At 35.9% G+C, this 26,290-nt stretch overlaps 1 protein-coding gene across 2 annotated transcripts in view; it reads right to left on the bottom strand.

Moving 5' to 3' along the window:
- The window catches only part of LOC149780943 (uncharacterized), a 161,002-nt gene that overhangs the window by 126,220 nt on the left and 8,492 nt on the right, over positions 1-26,290 (bottom strand). The window lies entirely within an intron of this gene.

Genomic DNA, 26,290 nt, shown 5'->3' with positions numbered 1-26,290 from the left:
CAGACATCTCAGGTGGAAGCTGTTGAGTTTCCTCTCGTGTCTTGCATAGGTGGTCCATGTTTCCATGATGTAGAGAAATGAGCTGAGCACGCAGGCTTGGTATACACGTAGTTTGGTCTTCTCTGTGAGGTTGGGGTTGTTCCAGACCCTCTGGTTAAGTCTGGCCATCACTGCTGCTGCCTTGGCAATCCTGACGTTCACCTCAGAATCAATGGAGAGTGAGCTGGAGATGTTGGGCCCGAGGTATGTGAAGTTCTCGACAACTTCCAAGTTGTACCCATCGATGGTGACAGATGGAAGGGAGTCTGCGTCCTGCGCCATGACGTTCGTTTTCTTCAAACTGATGGTCAGTCCAAATTCCTTACAACCGTGGGAGAGGCGGTATACCATCTGCTGAAGTCCATCTTCCGTGTGTGATGTCAAGGCTGCATCGTCGGCGAAGAGCAATTCACGGATGAGTACCTCTGTGACTTTAGTCTTAGCACAGAGACCGGCGATGTTGAACAGCTTGCCGTCAGCCCTGGTATGGATGTAGACTCTCTCGCTGCAGTCCTTGAATGCGTACTGGAGAAGCATGGAGAAGAAGATGGAAAAGAGCGTCGGCGCAAGGACACAGCCTTGTCTGACTCCGCTGATGACTGGGAATGCTTCAGATGTTGCGCCATTGAAGCACACTGTGCTGTGCATGTTCTCGTGGAACGACATGAGGACAGCAAGCAGATGTGTGTGTGTGGGGGGGGGGTATCCGATCTTCTGCAGGGATCTGAAGAGTCCACTCCTTCTAAGCAGGTCAGACGCCTTCGTCAGGTCTATGAAGTCAATGTAGAGGGGCATCTGCTGCTCGCGACACTTCTCCTGCATCTGACGTAGTCAGAAGATCATGTCTACAGTTGATCTGCCGGCTCGAAATCACACTCGGACTCTGGGTAGACGCGGGAGGCTAGAATCTGCAAGCACGCCATGGCAACACGGGCGAGAGCCTTTCCGACGAAGCTGAGGAGGGAGATGCCTGAGTAGTTGTAATTTGCAGAAGGCGCAGACCAGTTATTTAAACCTGTTAAGAAGGCTACTGAAGGAGATACAAAGGCTAGCAAAAATCGTTTTTCCACCTCGGAGCAAACCGCTAAAGCAACTGAAAAAATATCAGACAAAACAAAAAAAAAAAAAAAAAAAAAGATTCTACGCGAACTTCCAAGTGAAATAGCTGATGTTCAAACATAATTACAAGAAGAAATACAACAATTGAGAGTTTTGACAAAGTTCATGAGGAGGTCAGTGTTGTAAGGGATCCTGTTACGCCAAAACCAAAGCCAAGACCAAACCCACCAGCCCTATTTACCAAAGAAGGTCGTAGCTTACTCCGAGAAAACGATGTAATGGTTTCCGCAACAGGATCTCCACATTGTGACGGATTATTAGATGTTCAAAGGTGTATCTGATCCCGCATTTGACATTTGACATGGACGCACCAATTCTCAGAGATGAATCTGTGCGCGATTATCAGTATTATTATTTTGACTCACGACAGCCAAATCAGCGTGGGCGAATTGAGCTGCAAGTTCAGGATACAAGTAGATATTTCTTACCCGCTGTGCATTTATTGAAGTAGAAGGTGCAATTCTAAAACAATTAATACTGAATATGGAGCTGATATTAGTGTTGGTTTTATTAGTAATGGTACTATGACATTGTTCGACAGTTTAAGTATATCATCGACGGAAGAAATATTGAATCAATTCAGAAAGTCGTCGACGTTGCCACGACAATATTGAGTCTTGCAAGATATTCCGACGATTATTTAAGATCAGGTTGTCCGTCAATGATGTTTATGAAGGATGTTATTAATCACCCTGACAACAGATAGTATGATATAAAACGACCAAGAAACCATGCCCGCACTGATTATATTAATATGGAAAACATGATTATTAGCATTAATCCTTAAATCAACTTAGGATTCGCAGCACTTCGATTAATGCTAAAGGATAGAAGTAAAGATTTCCATGGGCAATTTCACTGTCTTTGGATTTTACAGGAATGCCAGAAAGGTCATTTTCGGAGGCAGTCATACAGTTTTACTTGTAAGAAAGAGTGATGACAACGATGCAGTCTGGGAACCTGCTGATGCTGGTAAAGTAATACTAACAAAACGTTCATTGTGGATGCCAATAATGATACCATCACTCGCTGAAGAGCAACGGTTACTTTGGAACTGCTTCTGGGATGGCACTAAAGAAAAACAATCGGTCATGGAATAAAGACTTCCAAAAAATGGTCTAAGACTGCCAGGAAGCCCTCTTTCGTGGTACGGAAAAGGTCTGAGACTTTCCGGGACATTTCGTTAGACGCAAACCGTCTCCTTCCTATGTCCAGATTTAAATTTGATTTAAGTGATGCTGCTAAGCAATTATACATCAAAATCTTCAGGCGTGTTTTTATGCGTGATTAATTACCAAAACTCCAAACCATGTTGAAACCGGTATCATTAATCTCGATGGAAGTTGTGGTGCAGTTACTCATTGGATTGCAAACGGGATTGGTCTACGTGTAATTGTTTATTTCGATTCTTATGGGTTGGCACTACCAAACGAATTTTTAAAATATGTCGGTAGAGTAAAAAGCACGTACCTTCAAAACACAGATAATAACCGATATGCCAATATGTGGCCGTGCAGTGCTTGCTGTACTCGACGCTGTGTCATGGTCCCTGACATCGTCAGCAACACCGTCTCATAAAGTTGTGCAAGACTATAAACGTAGATGGTATAGCCATCCACTGTCGTTTTAAAGAGATCTTAAATTATAATGGTAGCTATTTACGGAAGATATTCTCGCCTGAGTAAAACTAAGCAAGGCGACTTATCTAAATATGCAACCCTTGACGAGGTCAAGGATGAATTCTCTAATCTTTTAAGTCTCGCAAATGTGGACGAAAATGAAATCGTTGTTTTTCAAGATATACAAGGACTATTAAAGCGAGTAAAATCCCGTTGACAGATATTAGTATGCGGGTTCCAGATGCGACCGAAGATAACTTAGTGGTGTTTACTAAAAACGGTAAAATTAAAAACTCGGAGGAATCAGTTCTATCACTCATGGGAAAAATCGGGGGACGCATCAGAAGATATTGGAGATATTATGCATGGCAATCTCAACATGAGTAAAAATACAATTATTAATGTGAGTGAACAAACATCAGGCGAGCATGTGGTAACAAAAAAGATATGTAGACAGCAACAACAACACGATTATAGCTGAGATCAATGATCGTTTATTAATCGCAGGCGATACATTGACTGGTTCTCTCACTATGACTAATAATAACATTACTGGTCTTGGAGAACCAGAATCAAGTGATGACCATGCAATGAAAACATACGTCGATGATAGTAACTTTCCGATGATAAACTCGTCAGTGACAATCAATGATGGAATGACCACATTTCGATCTGTATATTCTGATCATGTACAAACGTTTTAAAGTTTCGTAGAAACATAAATGAAACCATTAATTATTTTTTTGGGAGTCCATCAGTCATCGATATTAAGCTCTCCGACATAAAAAATTACCGACAGTGTAGTATAGAGGGTAGCATCTGGATCAACATTATGGTCATCACTCAATAAATCCCTTAAACATCGCACTGAGTTTATCGGGTTATACAGGTTCTCTGTACTCGGCGTTACAGCATTTACTATATTCACACAATACCATGGCGTTATCCAATGAACGCGTTTACTGCATGTGTGCTAGTTTTGTTGGATCAAAACGACGAAAGAACATTCGTGGTAGAACCTGAAGAAAAGGGCAGCTCCATGTTTTACTGTTGGTGCCTTGAATCAGTCGATAAATTACCACCTACGTAAAATATAATGAGCTCCTCCATCGATATTCAACATTACAGATACAATCTGTGAGTGGCAGCAAACTGAAAAAAATCGTTGACGAGTATACAGTAAAAGTAAACAAATATCGCAGACGTGTATTTGTCGTTGATATAATTGTGTATTCGGCATACATTGTTATCGCTGGAACCAGCGTATTGCTAACAACAATAATAATTACATCACCAGCAGTTACAACAATCTGTGTTTCAACTGCAATAACAATTGCTGGTTTTCCTAATATCATCGCAAAAAATATCTACATGTACAAATACAAAATTGCATGATCACACAGTAATAAATATCTACATGTACAAATACAAAAGTGCATGATCACACAGTAATAATGAGTGCAGCGACGCTAGCATACTCCAAATTATCTTCGCTGATATCATCATGCCTTAGCGATAGAATAATATTAGATACTGAGTTCACAGAATGATTAAGATTTACAAAGAGGCAATGACAGTGTCAGAATCTACGTCCGATTTAAAAAATCGGATTTAAAATCCTGATTTAAAATCAGAGGTTATAAATAATGTAGTCATTGCAACAATTACTGCAACGTATTGTCGCAAAATACAACTCCATTAAAAACCACAATGAAATTAGCAAGCTCAACCAATCCTGAATTTAGCGTTAACTTTCCAACTGCAATTTCAGCGAAAGAAATAGCACTAGCACAATTAAGAGTATATCATAGTTGGCCAAATATATTAGATCAAATTAATTCGGTTGGCTGCAAGCAAATAATCCACTGACATTTGCACATAAAAATAAACCTGATGGAATTCCCGATTGGCACGTTGTTAGTATTCACACAGGTAATCATATCGAACAAATCAACGATGAATTCAATCGCATAATTAAATCTATGACCATCAACATCATTATATGGTATCGATTTCGGAACCCGTCTTCCATATGTTCATGAACGGTATACGACTTTACAGGCTGATAAAATTAAAGCTGAACATCAAACTCTTGCCGCGACTCTGCAACGGTTATTCCAGAATTACATTTACAGGTATGCCAACGACGATCTAAAAAAGCAAATCATTAAGAAGACACAACGAATAAATCAGGTTGCATCAGACCTTGAGTATGTCAACTTCAGTTATTATTGGAACTGTAATCGTCGGACCTTATCCCTAGGACGATCATACAACCTTTAAACAATTATTTGTTAGTCAATTTAAAATAACCGAGGCAGATTAACCAAAATTTATACTACCCGGATTTAATAGTGAAGTACTAAAGAAAACTGTTAATGATATTATTGATGAAAACTTTCCTAAAAATCATCGCGTCATGGAGAAAAATAGCCGCACCGCAGGTATTCTCAAACAATAATTATCCATACGGTGGATGTCGTCATATGTCACCATGTGATGTTAATATAACATCAACGATCGCAAACAATCGTGTATGTGATGCGATTGATGGTAGTTATCAAGCAGATCTTGAGAAAAAAGGTCGGGCCCAGCAGGGATATATTTTATGTACATTTACTCCTCAAGTATCTCCTGGAGCCCATTAATCCGATTTATCTGCGTTGTCATGATCCGCTATTATAAATGATACATTTCAAACTTATTGACCAGACTGGACACCTTCTTGATTTGCGAAGTTCTAAATATAAGTCTGTATGTAAGATCATAGATCTTCACGTTCGTGATTGATTTTCAATGCTGATTCCTAATCAGGGGAAATAAAATATTTTAAATGAATTTATCGTTTACTGATTCACATTCAATGTTCAAGTAAATGGTACTAAAAATAACGAAAATTAGTTAAATTTTATAATTAGATGGGTTAAATATTACTAAATATATTATAAACGAATTTATTTTTGTACTGATCATCAGTTAGATTTCAGGTAAATGTCCTCAAAATTGTGAAAATCAGTTAGATTTTATAATTTCATTATGGTATATGTTACTCAAAAGTATAGGAACATGTCTAATTTTAAAATTTGATGGATTAAATGGTACTCAACATTGTTAAAATCAGTCAGATTTTATGATTTGATGGGGTAGATACCAATACCTTTTGAGATTATCAAAACACTTTCATCAAATTGATGCGTATAATACCCAATCTAAATCAGATTATTAGTGAAATGATTAACAATTCTACATTCAATGATTTTATTTATTTTAGAATATTTTATCGTAATTAATATTATTTCAGATAAATGGTTAATTTATCAGATTACCCAAATTAAATCAGATTAGCAAACAATTTCACCAAATTGACGGGTATTTCACCTAAATTAAAGTAGCTTATCAAATAATATCATCAAATTGATGGGGTAAATAGTATTCAAAATAAAAAATATCTGATCGAAAACGAAAAACAATTACATAATAATAATAGCACAAATAACAAATAAATATATTATAACAGAATTTATTTTTACTGATTCTCGTCCAGATTTCAGGTAAATGGTACCCAATCTTGACAATGTCAAGGCAGTCAGCTTTATAATTTGATGGGGTAAAATATTATAATCAGAATAAAAATCAAAATCTGAATAAATGTTCTTACGAGAATACAAATAAAAATCATATTCTTCACTGATTATTGAATTTTCTGAGGTAAATGGTACTGAAAATTGAGGTCATCGATCACATTTCATAATTTGTTGGGGTAAGTGATACCCAAAAATTTAATTATAGGACTGATTTCATAATTTGCTGAGGTAAATGCTACTCATAATAATGAAAATTCTACTGAAAACAGAACTTTTGTAACAAAAATACATAAAAATAATAATTTCACAAAATAAGATATATTTCTGAAAAGAAAAAATAAACTTGAATCAGATTCAATACTGTAATCTAAAAAAAAATAGAAAACGGAATAAAATCTGAACAAATATTACAATCAGAATAAATATTACATTTGTTATTATTTGTTAAAACTTTCACTTTCATATAGTTTTCTTTTTCACAGACAAATTTGAACTGCTCCCTGTTGCCATAACGTTACTTTCACAATCCCCTTAGTGACGTTTATACTACTCTCACTTTCAAAATAACTACGGTCATAAGTGACAGCACTTTCACTTTCACAATCACTACGGTCATTGTGACAGTGTTTTCATTTTCACGATCGAACAGAATCTTTATAAACTGCCTTACGAGTGTATTCACAATCTTTTTGTTTTGTATTCGTGAGATAATTCTAATCTACTTTTTTCAATCGCGCGTGAAAGAGAAACGAATTTTTCAACTTCTGTATCTTTGACTGTCGCCATGGATTGTAGTAGATTGTGACTCAACGTAATGAATCGGTATTCTACTAGTACAGTATATCTATCATCAAACTTTCGTTGTAGTAATGATTCAAAATCACTAACATATTTTTCAGGATTAAGTTCATCATATATTTTGATACCATAACTGTTGTAACTTTTGAATTGCTGAAATAATAACATCAATATTTTCAAAATGCATTATATACAAAATATATATTTAAATGTATTTTTTAACAAAACAAAATGATGAGCGGTAATCATTGCAAAGGGTGCCTTGATTTGCATTTTTGCCTTTCCACAGGGTCCTTTTGTGACACTTTTCTTGTGGTCTTCTTGGCACCCGAAGAGGATTTTTCTTTTTGGCTGACATTCTTTCTGAATGTTCGTGTGTAGGATACCCTTCAGATAGATTGAGAGCTCACATCACGCTACTGTCTGTTTTTTATTTGGAGGCTCCACAAATTCTTGCATAGACATCCCCAAAGATTCCCTAAACGAAAGTAAATTATAGAGAGTCAGAGGGTTGTCTAGGCCTTTCAATTTCATACACCCCTAAATCAAACCTTGGAGAGTTCAAAACGTAATCACCACGATGTTCGACGTGGTGAGGATGTGTACATGAAATCCCTTTGGGGCTGGAGCCCCCACTTATTAATGAAAAAACAGCGAAATATTTGCCACTGTTTACATTCGTCAGTCATGAAATTGAAATGTCAGACCTCGAGTATGAGAATCATCCACGTTAACAAGATATCAACCGACCACCCTTGCAGATATATGTTTCAGAAATTATTATGAAGTTACCTCTGCTGGATTGCTACAAATTATCATTATACTGAGTAAATCATATTTTTTTTAAAACTGCAGCATGGATTTAGTTTCATTTATAAACACACCGTATAATATAATCGCACATATATTTATGCCAAGTTAATACGTGAAGGTCCGTATATAGTTATTTACCAAGAGATCTAAAACTAAGTTTGCTGTAGTGTACACATAAACGGGGCGTGTGTGATTTACTGTTTGCCTGCCTTGACTTTGACGATGACGAGTTTAAAAGTGTAAATATCCTTCTATTAATTTGAACTATTACAAATTACGCTACTCCACTGACAGCTGATCTAAAACTTTTTTCAAAAAATGAGTTGGAAGCAATAGTTAAAGATATCGGAGATGTTGATGAAATGGGAAAGAAACTAATATTTCCAATAATGATAAAAACAATAATCGAAGAGATCTTGTACGTATAAAAATATAAATCGAAAGGAGCTCCGAAAAATATCTTTTATCATAATGAGCATGCTTGGACTTCTGCTAAAACAATATTTCCACGAAATCGAACTGTTAGGTTCTATAACAGTGATATGTTAAAGTTTATCAGAAATATCAATAAAAACGATCCTGTATCCGTGTGGCTGTTTCAAAGTTCTGATGCTTGAAACAGTTTGTACGGCCTAATGGAGATATTTATCGTACAGAATCTCTACATGAAGAAAGGAAAAATCTTGCGTTGAGATATTCCCATGAGAATACTGAACATTTACTGTGCAATGTTTTACCGTTACGTCAGTTGCTGCTCATTTTGCTCAGAATCAAAATACATGGTAACCAATCCGATTGACATTTCTTGAAGAAATGCAACGCAGTCGTGTGGAATACGGACACGGTGGATTATGAAATACTAAATACGCTTATAAGGATGTTATCTCAGTTGATATAGCTGCATGTTATCATGGACGCTTTCCTGGAATGGGAGAGTGTTCTGTATATTTTAAGACATTTGGATATTCAACACACGAGATGACCATAGTATCGATAAATGGACCATTATCAGATTTTGACCACTGCATTTGCATGCATTGAGTCATTTAATTTTGCTGAAGATCTTCATCCGTTTGGTTTGGAAAACATTGTTCAGAAAAACATTGTGCTCCAATAGTTTTATTACGATATATGCTCGATGCAAATATATTAATATCGTTGGCTTTAAGTGAAGCAGTTATATCATATATTCGGCAGAAACATGTTTGGTTCCACAACAAAATAAATATTCAGTCGATGAAAATCCTGACATAACTGATTTTGAGAAGAAAATAGCAAAAGATCTTGGAAGAAGAATAATTGGTAAATTTACCTTAGGAGGAACATATGATAATAATCTACCTTGTACAAGACTGATTATAGACTATGTTGATCTAGATTTTATAAGTGCTTATACAACGAAGAGAAACACACTTATAATTCGAAGCAATGTTAATTTATCAGACGGAACTAAGTTGGGTACAATTGTGAGTCACACTGCTGGTGAGTTACCACAGTTTTTTCATTTAACATCTTCAATGCTAGTGGAGATCATGGTCAACCGCCACCTTTTGTGAATTGTCTCCGCGTGAATGGTTAAAAGCATTTGTTGTACATTATGAGGAAATAAATGATGATCATAGAGCTCTTGATTTAGAATTGAGAGAGCCTACAATATTAATCAGGCTACAGCCAAATAAAATTCAGTGTGAAATAATGCGTGAGATAATTTCAGAAACTCCTATGAATGAATTTTGGAATTTCTGGAGGCGAGATGATTTGATAGTTGCAAGTAGAAAGACAGTTCGTGATACACTTCAACACATAATTATTTCTGTTACAGAAGGTAAAGTTTTCACAATATACCTGTGCCATTATGTTATCGACCAGCAGATACACGACGGAAAATATCGACAGTGAAATTCCAGGCTGCGGTAGTAAACAAAATCTTCTGTTAAATGAAATTATTTTAGTTCCTGTGAGTGTTTGAATATCTGAACCATATCCTTTGCATAAGAGCGCGTTAACGGTGGGCAAAACTCTGTGGACGCTAGGATATACTATTTCGGATATTATGATTTTTGATGATCGTATTAAGGGGTCAAATTTAGTTTATCTCGCAGTGTCTCGAGTCAGAAGAATATCTCAGCTGCAGAGGGTTACCATAGACTTCACAGAAAAAATAATCAAACTGATAGCAATGGCGGCGATGCAATAAGAAAAAATTAGATAGTTATTAACAATGTGACAAAAAATAAGTGGGACTTTGATCTCGATGTTGACTTTATCATGATATCGAAACAAAAACAGAATAATGACTGCATCATTCCAGACAGTTCACTGTAGATAGAATTAATAGTAGTCTTGGTCACATACGTGAAAATATGATGCTGACCTGTCTTGAGTGTAATCGACGTCGAAGCGCTAGTTCACAAAAATGAACGCGGTGGTAATTGTGTGTCTTCCGAAATTACTTGTAATTGTTAACGTACAGATCCACGCTGAGGAGCAGTTGAATCTAGTCAGTAGATAGCAGACTACCCGTGGATCTTTCCAAGCTGGAAATTGTATGTGTCGTCACACTCTAAATAGGATCAACTGCTCTTCTTTTACCCCCTTCACCAGGTTCATATAATTATCTTACAGTCACATTACCTAGTACTGGTTGTTTTGAGAAGGAGTCATGTCGTTGTATTGGTATATGTTTTTTGTTATTGCGTTGATGGATTTCATAAAAATTGCACAAGTAATTTCTTTTTTTAACGTAGCTATTACACTTGGTAGTCTTGCCACCCATTCTCATGTATATTTGAATTATTTACTTAGCATATTGTTATTAAAAAAACGCTTACCAAGTGTTCGATTAAATCGTTCAACCATTGCCTGATCACGATGAAATTGAAGTATGTCCTCGTCTGATTTTGACGTTATGTTTTTGCATCAGAGATGATACTGCACCAAGAAACTCCTTGCCAGAATCAACTGTAGCAACTCTGGCCATCGCAGACCACCACGGTGATAAATTCTTTTAAAAGCAGATAAAACTTAAGTTGTTGTTTCAGTTTATAGTGGGTCTGCTTCTTTATATCAGCTTGCAACGTCAACGACAGTCAATGCGTATTTGTATGTGAGTGATTGACTTCTAGCAATTTTAATAGTATCGTGTCGTGAAAATGAAATATCAGCCTGATGAACTTCATTGGGAGAGCTGACATCAAACTGTGCTTACTGAATTTGTTTAGATTGTGGTAGATAAATTTACCATATTGTTTGTAGTGCTAACCAATTTGCAGCAACAGAACGTGTCATATTTGCTGCATCAGCAAGGTTACTGATCGCTTATCTACCCCTCGAATATCCTCTTGGGCTAAATAAATCTATTCCAATCTTTTAATAATCTGTTGATTAATTATCGGCCCCTAGCACTAGTTTACCTTTCATCGCAGATTTTACTAGAAAGCTAGCAAGTTTTTCTCTGAGAGATTTATTTTTATGGTATTTAAAGAGTGAATCAACATGACATCAGCAATATGTCGTTGTTACAAATATTTTCTTAATACTCTATATCATAAACGTGATATGCCTGATTAATAGCATTTATTGGATATTCTTTAGGTCTTCGTTGATCTCGCACGTCATGTCCGATATCAAATCGGGTTCCAAGACCACATTAATTATATCCATGCAGATGTTTTCTCCTGGATATTTAGCCTATGGAGCTCCTGGTAACTTTCCCAACGAAGCTGCGATATGACCACCTTTTATCCTTGGCTTGTCAAGGGAGATAAATGTGTATTTTTGTACTACATTTTACACACTTACCTGTAAGCGCACACATTTTTTGTTATTATTATTGCTAATCTACTGGTGGGGGTGGATAGCCTGCATCGAATACAATATAAATTCATTTTAATTATTATATTTGTACAACATGGATTTCTCAGCGACACGAAAGCAAAATCCAGTGAAACATCATCCATCGCTAACAAATTCTATCAGAGCAAATATCATAGGTTCATCTGGGTCTTGTAATCTGTGGTATAAGTTATATTTAGTGGCACCATTCGTAGATGTTAAGCGATGCTACGATGTGTTTAAATATTTAACGAAAATACGAAACTGTTGGACGAGGATGGCAATGATATTATTGATTTTATCACCGATATTGATGAAGCCCCATCTGTGGATGCCCTCAGTGGATTTATTAATAACCTCGTAGTATACGCTGATGTGATGCTGGACAGACAATCAAATTCATGTCGGATATGTTCTCGTGGCAGACACAAAAACACCGATGATATATACGTTACTCAGCAATATGCACAAATACCTAAAGTGATCAGAGAAAACTGCAATATTTTAGTTGTGTTAAATGGAGTCGATACACATACTCTGAGAAATATTCTTCAGACTTGGTGTTCAGGGGATATGAATATGATTAAGTTATAAAACTTCTTTTCACGTGCGCAAGCTAGCCAACACGGATTTATCACGATAAATTGACATGATTATCGGTCGCGATCTCGTGTAGGTCTTGATAAATGTTTTAGCGAAGAAACATCAGCAGGGAGGGTGAAGACCAATAATGAGTGTACGGGTGGGTAAACGAACACGTATACAAATTAGAAAACGCGAGTGACAAGATAAAGTAAAAGAATGAGTTAACCCAGTTAGAGAATATCTCGGTCAGTTTTGAGACTTCATTTTAGCTGTATTGACCTTGTATTTTAATTTGTTCGTAGGAGGTTATTATTTTCAAAAATGGCTTGCTCCAAAACTGATCTGTTCACCCTTGGTGCTGCTATTGTACACATTACATAATCCATAGTTCTATAGTTTTCGTAGTATATGGAATTATTATATCTAATGTGCTGTGTTTGGATTCTAGGACCCATGATTCACTCTCCGCGTGTAGTCATATCAATATGAATCAGAAATGTCTACGTAAATCTAAATGTATTTTATGATTAACATATCGTGCGCGCTCCTCTCATTTAGTAAGATTAATATATGGCTTACTTGTGAACATCTGGTCAACATTTTCATTTTAAATGCCTTCAAAGTTTCTCAGTTCAATTATCACCTTTTCGAAGACACTTAGTGCAGTTCTCACTAAATAATTTGTTTGTATTTTCACTGACCCTTTTTTAAAATGTCAAACGGATTATTACTCATTTATTTCTATTCAACAGATGATATGCATGTTTTGCGAACTGAAATGACATTACTATCAGAATTTTAATTTACTTGATGATATGGCTTTTATGCTAGATAACTGAGTTGATAAATGTTTCGTTGTTAAGATGCCAGCACCAGACTGTTCGATTCGCTTTGTGTTACTGTATATATGATATCAGGGCATGATGCATGATGCATAACTGTGAATACCTGTTTTGTTGAACATCTACTAACTATATCTAATTTAAATGTTTTTACACCAGTGCTTTAATATCGACATTACGCAAGCAATTGTATTTATAGTTTTCCACCATATACTTGTATCACTCAATGAAAAATTGAAGAATCAGTTTTTCTTTTTGTAACGATTTCTTGTAATTTTGGGTAAGCGGGAGCCACATAAATGTTATTACTTTAATGGAGGTAATAAGAAAGACACATTTCTTTCCGTTGTTAATGACAAATCATATGTCTGCAGTTTAGGTTTCTTCCACTTGCATGATCTGGGTGGCGGGAGACGGTTGCATCAAGAATAATAAAATGGCGTTGAAACCTTCTAAATCCCCAACTTCATATAGATAGGCCACAAAGCGTGATGCAGATACGCTAAATTCGATGGTAGGAACTCAACATAAAACAGTGCAAGGTATATGTTTATATTTAGAAATAATTGTTTGTTGGGAAACGCTATCTACCATAGCAATCAGAAAGAGAGCAAATAGTACCATACAAAATAATATAATAGGTTTCAAATCGGAAGTGTGGGCGTTAGTGAGTTTAAGAATTTTGAGAATACGTTTCCGTATCAGAATTTACAAATTGTAATGAAATTCTTCAATTTGTTGGTATCACAAAATGTATGCCTGTTAAAGGAGTATATTGAGAGAGATAACCAGGTTAAGCATGCAATTAATTTAGTTGTACCTGTCCCACTTAGTAAAGATATAAGTAAACGAATACCATCGGACTCTACTGAGTTGGGAGCGACAAATCTTCGGAATTCAGAAATTATAAATGATCTGGACCAGAAAAGTTCACCTTTGCGACAGCAAGAAATGAAGGAACTTAAACAGTTATTATTTAAATATGAGCACTTATTTCCAGATGTTCCTACAAGAACAAACAAAATTTTCATGACGTTCAAATTGTAAATAGCACACATGTGAAACAGAATACATACATACAGGACGACTCCTCTCAAATACTTGAACAAAGAAATTCAGTATTTTTTTGGAGAAAGTTTTAATAGAAACCAATAAAAGTGACTGGACTTAACATTGTATAATTGTTCCGAAACCACCATAAAACTTTCCGTATGTGCACTGATTATAGGAAGGTGATCAGTGTGACTAAAACATATTCATTTTCATTACAACAATCGATGACTGCATTGATAAGATCGGAAACGCCAAGTATGTCAATAAATTTGACCTTCTGAAAGGATGTTTGCAAATTCCACTGACGGAAAGAGCAAATGAAATGTCCACATTCTTGACTCCAGATGGACTTTATCAAAACAATGCCATATCATTTGGGATGAAGGGTTCGCCGAATACTTTTCAACGTCAAATGAATACGATTACCTTCTGGTCTAGATAATTTTGATGCTTACATCGATGATGATATCATCTATAACGACACCTGGAAAGACCATTTAGCGAGAATTCAGAAATTCTTTGACAGACTCACTGATGCAAGTTTGGCAATTAATTTAGCCAAAGGTGAGTTCTTCCGTGCTAGTGTAACGTTTCTAGAACATATCCTGGGACATGGACAATTTGAACCTATAGATGCTAAGGACAAGACTATCTATGAAGTAAGTGTGCCTTTTAGTAAAAAGCAACTGATGCGATTTTTAGGTATGGCTGTATACTAACGGAAATGTTGTACCAATGTTCCCATAATTGCTAAACACCTGACAAATTTATTGAGTAAAAAAACAATATTCTTTGGACTGAAAAAAGTCAGAAGGCTTTCGATAAGTTAAAAGCCATACTTATAAGCGCGCCAGTTCTTACAGCTCCAAATTTCAGCCAATCATTTTAACTGTCTGTTGATGCAAGTGATGTTGGGATTGGAGCAGTATTGATTCAAGACGACGAAAATGGTGTTTTTCATCCAGTGTACCATTTTTCTAAGAAATTAAATAAGCACCAAAGAAATTATTCAACAATCGAGAAGGAATGTTTGGTTCTGATATTGGCATTACACCATTTTGAAGTTTACATTAGTTCAGCTCCTTCTTCGATTGTTGTGTTTAGTGACCACAACCCCCTTACTTTCATCGGCAAGATTAAAAATAAAAATCAAAGACTACTTAGGTGGAGTTTTTGTTACACGAATATAATATTGACATCAGACATATTAATGGAAAAGATAATAAAATAGCAGATGAACTTTCCCGTGTATAAAAATATATTATTTCATGTACACTTTGTGTAATTCATATGAGTTCTTATTTTTTTTAGAAACTCTTATAGAATTAATCTATGGTAAAAAAATAATCTTCATTACGTAAATCTTTCTTTTCGTTATGAGGGATAAGTGTTTTTCATATTTGACTTAATTTATAGTTTATTTAATTTAATTGTTTGTTTGCTACTTTCAATTTTTTTATTTCAGTACATACTATTCTGATGTATCTTTATTTACTGGATTTTACAATTTCCAGAAATTCAGCTCAGTTCTGTTTGACTTGACTGTTTTTCACAAACAACTGATAATAGAAACTTTGTATCTAATTCAGACCTAGTTCCTGATTTTGATTCAGATATCAGTGAGAGTTGAAGTAAATAACTTTTTTGTTTTATCAAATTCTTTCTCAGAGTAAAATTCATTAGTGAAATCGATGCTATACTTGGAGTACGTGACAAATAGGATGTATCAATTGGGTGTTTTCAATGGACTGACCCACATCTGGCATCTGTTTTGCGTTGTAGTAAGATTTATTATTGATATTTTGAGAAATAATACTAATTCTTTTCATAACACTTGAGAAATTAAAGTGTTTTATGTTGTAAAAAGGATTTTGGTCTAATTATTTAATTTTTCTTCAAATTATGTGGATTCCAGGAGATTATTTTTCCTGAAAATACTTGTACTCTAAATTAACTCTTGGACAAGGACCGTTATCGAAATTTACACATAATTCAAACACTGGCATAACATTTTCTTTATTTCAACAAATAAAAGTTGGCACATCAGTACGTCGCTGACCACAGCATACGTCATCACCTTCCACTTTTGATTTCATCGGGATCTGAACTCAGTTTCATTAGGACTTTTGATTACTACGACTTCTGTGTTTTAACTATTGGATTATTCTTTGATTATTTTTAGATTTGATTCGTAGAATCGTAAATTCTTTTTCTCATTATCATTGTTTGTCTAGGGAAATAAATTATTTGTTAAACTTTAAAAGGCTTGTTGACTTCATTCTTTTCTTGTTGCATTTTGTAAGAGCCTAAACGTAACTATATATATATATATATATATATATATATATATATATATATATATATATATATATATATATATATATATCTCGATGCATGTATGAACAGAGTCAATCAACTGTTGAAATCTTGCTGATCTTGTAATGTGGATATGAGAACAGTTGTAATTCATAATCAAGACCACTAAACATTAAAGTACAAGGACTTTAATTTTTGTACAGAACAAAGTTACAAATTCATAAAATGTGGCTTGCTTCAGGTAATCAGTGAACAGGATGGACATACTAAAATTCAAACTTAAAGGCAATGCTACGAATTTTACAATGTACTTTTTTCCAGGAACTGATGCTACAGGCAGTTTAAATTTAAGTAAATATTATTTTATTTCTATACGAAGACTTTCAGCATTAGGTACAAGAACTACACTGTTTATGGGAAATGTATGTACTAAAGCTGTAAATAATTATCATAATCATCTATTTCAATATATAAGTAAATCAGTTCGAGGTTTATTGATTCGATTCTCAAAGAATTTTGATATTTCATTCTTATCAGCCTCCTAGTAGAATTCAGAGTCACAACGTGCAGCATACAACATTAACCCAAGAGGAAGTACATCAATGCGGCAAGAACGAAGTGTCCTGGTAAGAAATCTGAAAAATACCAAATAAGTTGTATGTAATATTTGTTTCTAAGGCAATGAAACATGGGAAAACTAAGTCTTTATTATTCATAGGTCGACGAAGGCAGGAAAGTAGACCCCACTCCTCATCCCAAACAAAAATGAGCACGAAGCAGTCAGAACGTTTCATAATGTTTTCTTTACATTAAAATGGTTACAGTTATTCTCTGGAAACGCTTCAGATGCATGCGATTTTGGCTGTTTTATTTCCTGGTCATCACGCAAGGTTTGCATCCACCAGACCCATTGTCTACTTGTTTATCCTCCACTTACGCCAAATATGTAGCCCTAGATAAGCCCCTGTTATTTGTAATATAAGTTCGTTCATATTCGTTCCATTTCCATTTACGTACAAATTAACTTTGGCCATTAATAAATATCCTAAAACATGCCGTAAGTTGGAAAATATACTCATGTGAACACTTTAAGGTATAGACTGTTCCATGACGCATAACCACATACACTGTCGACTCCACAAGGCGCAAATCGGTGCTGATCGAGTGCTGCATTATGTTCAAATATGGTTGAGTCAATGTTGACGCCAACAGGAACCTCAGCTAGTAGCTCAAGGAGAATTCACTCCAGAACAAGTACTTGACAGTATTCGGTTCATAATAGTGCAATAAGGAATATGGATAACAGCGTATACAAATCAGAAACTTGCAACATTTGCTCAAATTTATTTCGGTACATGTCCTCACTTAAACAGAAGGCACAATCTGAGCACAGAAAAGTTAACTACCCTTCAGACTATTTTGTTTACATAATCATTTCTGTTACGACAGAACAAGGATGTCTCATCAGTTCTGTGTATAACCCAAATGTTCACCTTGCTTGTAACACTATGCAGTTATTAAAAATGTACCAGTACTATGTTTCAAATCTTTTTAAATCAATAAAGTCATAGAGATAGGCTACGTAAAAGAAACTGGAACAATTAACAATCTTTACTGAGAATTACACTTATATTCGAAAGGGTGGAAGAATTGGAAATTTGTCATCACATTTTCCTCGTTGAACGAATATTGATGTTATAAACAAAAATCTGCGCTGTAGAAGCAACAACCTGAATTTTACTAAGAGACATAATTCTTTAGAGAGCTAAGTTAGAGTTGCCATTTTATTACTTGATTATGCTCAATACGTACTTAAATCACGTCCCGATGATGCGGGATAGTAGTATTCATCAATGACCCGGATTCCAGCCTGCACATAATTCATTCTGGTACCATTGCCTTCATTTACGGCTCTTTTGGCTCTTCAGGCATGAGAATGAGGGATGGTGGTCTTCAAATACATAAGAAAACGAAAACATTACCTTTGCACATCAAAGAAAATTATACCCCCTCTTTCTCTCTCTCTCTCTCTTTCCAACGTTTGTGTATCTTCACAATATTCATTATTTAAAGAATGTGCCGATAACCCGATACTTTCCAAGTTTAAATCCAAGAACATCCTCTTTTATCACAACATCATGCCTTAAATTTAACTCTGGTATACCCATAATTATTTATTTTCCTGCCGACTAAATGAATTACTGTAAGTTGGGGGGGGGACGTCAAAACTTCCTAGTATGATACAGCTTCCAAATTCATCGACAATGTATTCATGTTGCATGAAATCAACGACTTCCAATGTCATATGTTACAGTCATCTTTTGGAGGGTGTGGTGAACATTGTGGGTTTGCATGTTTTCTACCTGAGGCAGATAATGTCCACATGCACGAGTTCAACACTTGTATGTCATGCAACTGGATATAGTGTTATACGACGTGGCTCCCAATATTAATAACTTGAGAAGGGCATGGCCAGACATACAAAGTGTTAAGCACAATACATTGGATTAGAACCGTCACTGTAATAAGTGTCAGCATTCTAGATGAAACAGTGTATTAGTACAGCGAAATTAAATATGTACATACGAACATACAGACAAAGGTACTATATACCAATACCATAAATAATGTTGATGATATGGAGAAGGATTATTATTATTATTATTATTATTATTATTGTAGTTGTTGTTTTGTGGTTATTGATGTCTATTAATACGTGAGTATTTGTCACTGCATTAATGGTCAAGTAATGATGTGTAACATTTCAGTTGAAACATGCAGTTTTACCTCGCACTGAACGTCATCATGTCGGCATGCAAATACGGTGCAATTCAATGTAATTTCCTCAGAGTCTATAAAATGGAAAGCATACAACGTTGCCAAAGTTTGCATGCGCGCTAGATCCCCTGGAGCCAAATCAGTAAAATCTGTAATTATGGACTGATCGAGTGTCTTCCTGAAAATAATAATAATAATAATAATAATAATAATAATAACAATAATAATAAATTGATAATAATAATTAAAAATTAATAATAATAATAATGACAATTCAACAATTACGCGAATAAATCTAATACTACTGATGATGATGATGATGATAACTGACGAAATAAACTGACAAGTAAATTGGTTCATCTTAATCTGGAAGGAAAAAATGCATGCTCAGTTAGAATCAGTCTTCAGATGCTGTATTGATGATAACTGTAAAATATAAACGAATATGTAAATGGTATAGGAACTATTCACAAGCGTATTTTCTGTAACGGTAGCTGTATATTTTTTCTTACATGTACATCCCTTTGGTTTCTTGGCTGGATTTTTGGTCACTTCACTGACACAAGAAATGTATATTTTGTAAATTAATGACACTAATTGCAATTATGGTCATTTTTGCTTTAAATGTGAGTCAAAGATACTAGATATATATGAAAAAACAAAAACTCGATTTCAAAAGATGGCATTTCGAAACAAATGTCACATTTAATTAGTGGCATCACAATAGGGATTTTATATTTCGGTAGCTGCGATAGGTCAACTCCTTCTATACCAAATGACTTCACTAGTTTTACCCTGATCGTCACACACAAGCTTGCGCTTCGGGGCAGTACAAAATCATTTTAATGCTCGAGTGAAAGAATGAAAAGAGTGAAACACTAGTTAGCGTTTGGAAAATGCAATTATTACTTTTTAAAAATAATAAAACAACTCTATATGCGAAAATGAGCCCCGGGCGAAGCAGACAATTCAGTCTTTATGCGTGTGTGTGTGTGGTGCATTCATTTTTGCCCTTTATATTTCAGAACGGATACCCTTCATAAACACACTGGATACTATTACTCGGGTGTTTTATTACTGCGCAGTAAGTACACCTCTTGGTAAAGTAATCGACTGTGCAATAATCGATTTTCCCCGTCTCCTGTTTTGGATCACTAACTCATCTGTTCCGTATATGTTAACTAAGTCGTCGGTGGTTTTCCATTTCGACCAGTACCATTGCGAACTCAACCATGCTTATTGTTTTATCCTCAATAGACATCGAGTAGAGTTCATTAATCGTGCTGAGACTATTTTGTGCAGCCGCAAGACGTATCGAATGAACACGTATTCGTGAACGCAACCATAAGGAAATTATTTTACCAGCACCGACAGTGACACTGGATATTATTGATATAGCAACCACAACAAATCCGACTGGTATGTATACAATAGTTGTTGTGGTCACAATTCGAGCAATACCAAGACCAACGGTGGTCTGGGCGATGATTATGCAGACAACATATACCATTAAACACAAGCGTTTTTATTTCGTAAGCATCTCGGTTTTATTGGTGATATAATCCCTCAGTTATTGTTCAGCTTAGATCATTTTTCTTATATTAATAACGTGATCGCGAGGTATTATTGGTCGACAGGTTGGTGCAAGATACACGCTCACGTCTAACAATTTTTTCTCTTTTACTTGTACGACTGCCATACGATCATAAGAAAAATCAGCCTGGGGAATATTTATGTTTCGGTAATTATACCCTCGTAACGCGTCCATATAGCACAATATTGACAGCACGGGTGCTTAATGTCTTTAACGATTGTTCTTGTCTAAGCCCAAACATTCGTATACGGACAAATGCGCCCTTGTTAAAGACAGTATATATTTTTCACCGCTTAGCTAAGTTAATGTTGGAACAATATTATCAAATTGGATTTATCCGTCAACTCCCTTTTGGTACCTTTGTGATTTGTTTATCCACGTATTTTTTATTGCTGCATCAGCAGCATTTTCAGCATAATAATTGATGAACGCGACCGACTCATCCGTCTCGGATTCCACCGATTTCGTTGATTTGTTAGATTCCTTGCAGCACCGCCTTGCAGCTTCAATACTGTGGATGTTTGCAATTTTCCAGCTTATTTGCAATAGCGTCTCGCAGCTTCAAAATACTGGGTGTTTGCAATTTTCCAGTCCGATCTTGGCAAATCAAAAGCTCGCCATGTCGACGTCAACAACAACTAAACTTTTAAGGTCAGTCAGATCCGATTTTGCTGGCAGTCATTATCTGATCCATATAGGCATTGCTGAGACGCTACGTCCGTAAATATCAACGAGCATGATGCATACTGTTATGTGTACTTTATAAGTGATAAGGTAAAAACAAGAAGCTGGTGGTATTGGTGAATGTTGGAAGGCAAACAACGTTTTAAGAACACGATATCCACATATTGACCAGTCCAAGAGTGTTTGCAAAGGCAAGTGTTGAACATGTCAGTGGTTGTCGTACACCGCCCAAGGCTTGAGCCGCACTTACACGTGCACTGATGTACAAAAGTCATTCTGGTAAACCTGATTCAATGTATTTAGGTCTGTCTAGGCACGACCACAGATTGTGATATGCACGCGCGACGTGCCTGTCTGTGAAATTAAGCCAAATTGTTTCAAAGAGATTTCATGACGGCCGATTAACGGCAGGGAAACTTCAAATGCTACTAAGTTGTCAAATATAATCTTACTCAGCAATTGGTCATTTATCTCGATCTGCGTTTTCAAACGCCATGACTGGTTGTTATCTGCAATGTAAACTGTCCTTAAATATGGTAACGGGTATCGGCCTATGGTCTTCTGTGGCCACTGAACGAGATAGTGTATACCGACAATGTTAATATCGAAAACTGTAAGCACCTCATGCAGGCCATATTGCATCGTAGATGTTGTTCTTATATAGTAATACAAATAGAACCTTGTGAACATTTCTGCAAAATCCAAATATATTACTAAAGAAATTGCACATAAAAACCTTAATGATCGTCCGTGACGCTGTACAAATCCAGAGTTTAAGTCGGGTTGGTGTTAATGATCATATCTTCTACATATACGCCTGCAGTACCTGAGCGGTTTTGAAGTGTTCTAATTGTATGCATTTTATGATCTGCATTATTGAATGCATCCTTGATAAAGCCATACATGGGCCAGCATGGATTGACTAATTATCACTGTATCTGGAGAATCCGAGAAGTGACCATGTCAATGCTGTCAAGAATTGTTCTAATTCCCTTTCCATCGAAGGAACAACGTGCACTGTTGACCACAGCCAATATACCATTGTTGACATATACAACAGGTGCATTGGCAAAAGAATCTTTACCGGTTGCCATCGCTTCCAGGAGCCTTCCCACAAGCAAGACAATTGATGGCTTTTCCCTTCAGTTTGCTGATGAACTGCTGTGTTTTCTCTGGGTTGCTTCCACAGCAGGTGTTGATGCGTGGGTGACCCTTCTTCTTGGCGTGGTGCAGCTTCTTGGGTAATATTCGCACCTTGCTGGCCACGAGGGAAAGGTCCGTGTCGCAATCGGCACTGTGGTAGCTGCTGGTGAGGAGAACACTGGCCAGTTCTGCACGCCTGGTGATGACAAGGTCTAGCTGATGCCAGTGGCGTGAACGTGGGTGTCTCTACCACATCTGGTGGACCTCCTTGCATTTGAAGAAAGTGTTGGTCACACATTGGCTGTGGGAGCAGCACATCTTCAGCAGTCGCTGACCATTCTCGTTGATCTTGCCCCTTCCGTAAAAGCCGAGACAGGTGGACCAGGCCGCATGGCACCAACAGCATCGCAGGAGTTGCCGGAATGACGTTGAAGTCAATGTCAGACCGCCTTAGGGACTCCATTTCCGGATTTTCTGTCGGGGTTTACTCCCTTAGCCTTTCCCATGAGTGGGTATAGCCACAAGGCAGCAGAGGTTTGGAATGGAGTTTTCCTTCTCCTAGATGAGCTACCATCCAAGTTTTACGAGTCCAATCTACCCAAAGCAACTGGTTTTAAGGCGCCAGTGTCCCGCCTTCACCCCTTCTCCTGTTAGTGGAAAACGTGGTCTGCCGGACTTAAAATCTAAGCCACTCGCGAAGGCCAGGAGCTGGATTTTAGTTGACAGAGGCAATCAGAGACGCAAGCCGTATGGGGCATTTTTGGAGGATTGGGGCGCTTGTCTCCCACTACCACCCTGGGCAATGTCAACCTTAGACCACACATACATACATACATACATACATACATACATACATACATACATACATACCGAGGTAATTGTATTATGTAGTATTCCCATGAAAACTCTGCCCCAGTTAAGGTAAATATAGCTATATTGAGAATATTTTATACGCATTATGTTAGCAGTAAATTATATTGTTCCTGTATTAGCATTTGGTTACACACTAAACGAATCTCCACATATGTAGTATAGTCACAGTATATAACATCGGTCTGACCAAAATGTTATATCACTTACGCGAGAAGATTTTTGGTGCTCAAAAGTCATTCATGCGAGAGAATTGTACCCAGTATTATTGAGTATCCATTTAGAAATATAAAGAATGTACACCGTATACATAAATACATATTTGTCTGCCTCGATACGGGTAGCTTTTTGACGGTGTCGCCGTTGTTTCAATAATTGTATTTTAAAATATTCATATTTGCATTTCCCAAAAATTAACAATAGTTACATAGTATTATGCTAGCATCAGAATAATCGTTATGACCAGTAGCTCATACACTCGTATGTGACGATTAAGATTGAAGTAGTAAAGTCATGGGCGTGATCTTATTTCAATTTCATAATGAATACGCTGTAACACTGAGCCGTTGTTAAATGAGTTATGCATTGAAGAATCAAGAGCTCGTTGCTTGAGCTCTTTCTCATCCTCATCAAAATGCTTTTAATCTTTCGATCAACTTCGTTTCAAATGTTTATGATTTACGCACAATTTCATTTGTGTGAATATATAAGAATTCATTCATAAGCAAATTATTTCTCATTGTGTTGCCAGTACAATGTACTTTAAAGTTGCATCGAAATGTACAGGGCCAGCCCATATTTCACTAGTGTGGTGACACAACAAACGTGTAGACAGCACAGTCTCTCTCTCTCTGTAAACGTGTCATTATCAGCGATAACAGACATGGTTTATCTAACAATTAAAGTGTAATAAGCCCAGTAAAAAAAGAAAACAAGAATCTGTACAGTGTATGTTCTCAATTTAAGGTATACGAACATAGTTATCCAATCCTTTTCGTCACTTAATGTAAATAATTCTACTTCTGAACACAACATACGAGATTATAGAGACTTCAACATGGGTAATCTGTGTATATTTTTGTTAGTGAGACAATCGTTCTGCATTATTGACTCGAGTACGGTCATATTAGTATTTATAAATCGTCTCTTCGAAACGCACTTTATGCTTTCATTTTGTCGAAATATTTTCCATTTCATATTAAAGAAAGAAAGAGTCGCACCTCAGAAATAACGGACATAATGAACCCCTCTATTAAAGATATTGTTCTCAAAAGGATGAACTAAATATGATTAATCCTGTTTTCCTCATAAATGGACAATGGAAAATCTTGACTAATTCTGATAATGATTTAATTATTAGTGGCGTGTACGTTTTAACTTTATCAAATGTTTTCTTAAGAATAATTAGCTAAATATTTATATGGTAGCAATTACAATCTACCGTCGATATAGCCTAACACTTGTAAATATTTTCATATAGGTGCTACATTTATGTTTCGTATGTAATATGTAGAACGATAATGTCAATGAAACAGAACTATCTTTGTATTTTAAAATGCATGAATTTTAATTCCTGAAAACTGGTATATACTTTATTGAAGACGATAACGTTAATGAAACAGAACTATCTTTGTACTTAAAAATACAAGAATTTTAATTCATGAAAATTTGTATATACTCTATTGAAGACACCAACCAATTTTCATTATGTTATTGATCTAATACTGAAAGCTTTATTTACATTCATACAATATCAAGGAATCATTCTTTATGATTTATTATTTTGATGTGGTTACTTACCCTTCACTTATCAATTTCTTAACTTGTCCCTTGGTCCCTCAGCAAGACAATTCCTGGCGTAAAATCTGAAATTGTCTGAAAGTAACAAGAAATAAAAAAAGTTTTAAATTATACTACATAGGAAATAAAAAAGTGTATTCTTTTGTATTTTGTATAGAATTACATTGTCCTTAGAATTAAGAACTCCAACCACAACCCTTTTTTAATGTAAATAGACGTTTTAGTGTAACAATCTATGTGAGAGTACGATTAAAGTAAATATATAGTTATCAATTGCCTCATAAGAATAGATTGCATCGACCGTATACTATCAGAAAAGAATGGAATCTCAAATACTGTTCTCCGGCAGTAAATACAACAATGGAGAAAGATGTATAATGTTTGTTCAGTGTATTTTGCTGCGTTGCGTGAAAGTAGTAACACAGTAGGATAAATAGACGTCCAATGGATTGCGTAAGAGAAACATAGTAAACCACCAGCAACTATTCCTTTATTCGTTATAATGACACTTTCACAGTGATGTTCCTGATCCTGGTTCAACATGAATCGACAAACAAGAGAACAAGTATACATTACTCCTTTTGGAACTGGGGTAAACTGTTAGATGATATCATCAGCACAACCCCTACTTTAACCCTCTACTTTAAACAGTTATAATTGTCTCGCAACCCGTCATTTATATTTTAACATTTTTACCATACATTGTGGTACTAATAAAGGATTAGTTTCTTGTGGATAAATATATATATTTTCCCACACAGTTCTTCATATTTCAGTTCCTCTAAGTAACAAGACACAAATCTAGCGCATCTGTCTGAC

This window comes from Sinohyriopsis cumingii, chromosome 16, assembly GCF_028554795.1.
Source record: "Sinohyriopsis cumingii isolate HCF-2022 chromosome 16, ASM2855479v2, whole genome shotgun sequence".
NCBI lineage: Eukaryota > Metazoa > Mollusca > Bivalvia > Unionida > Unionidae > Sinohyriopsis > Sinohyriopsis cumingii.
The sequence above is the reverse complement of the archived record's forward strand: the minus strand, read 5'-3'. Positions and strand labels throughout refer to the sequence as shown.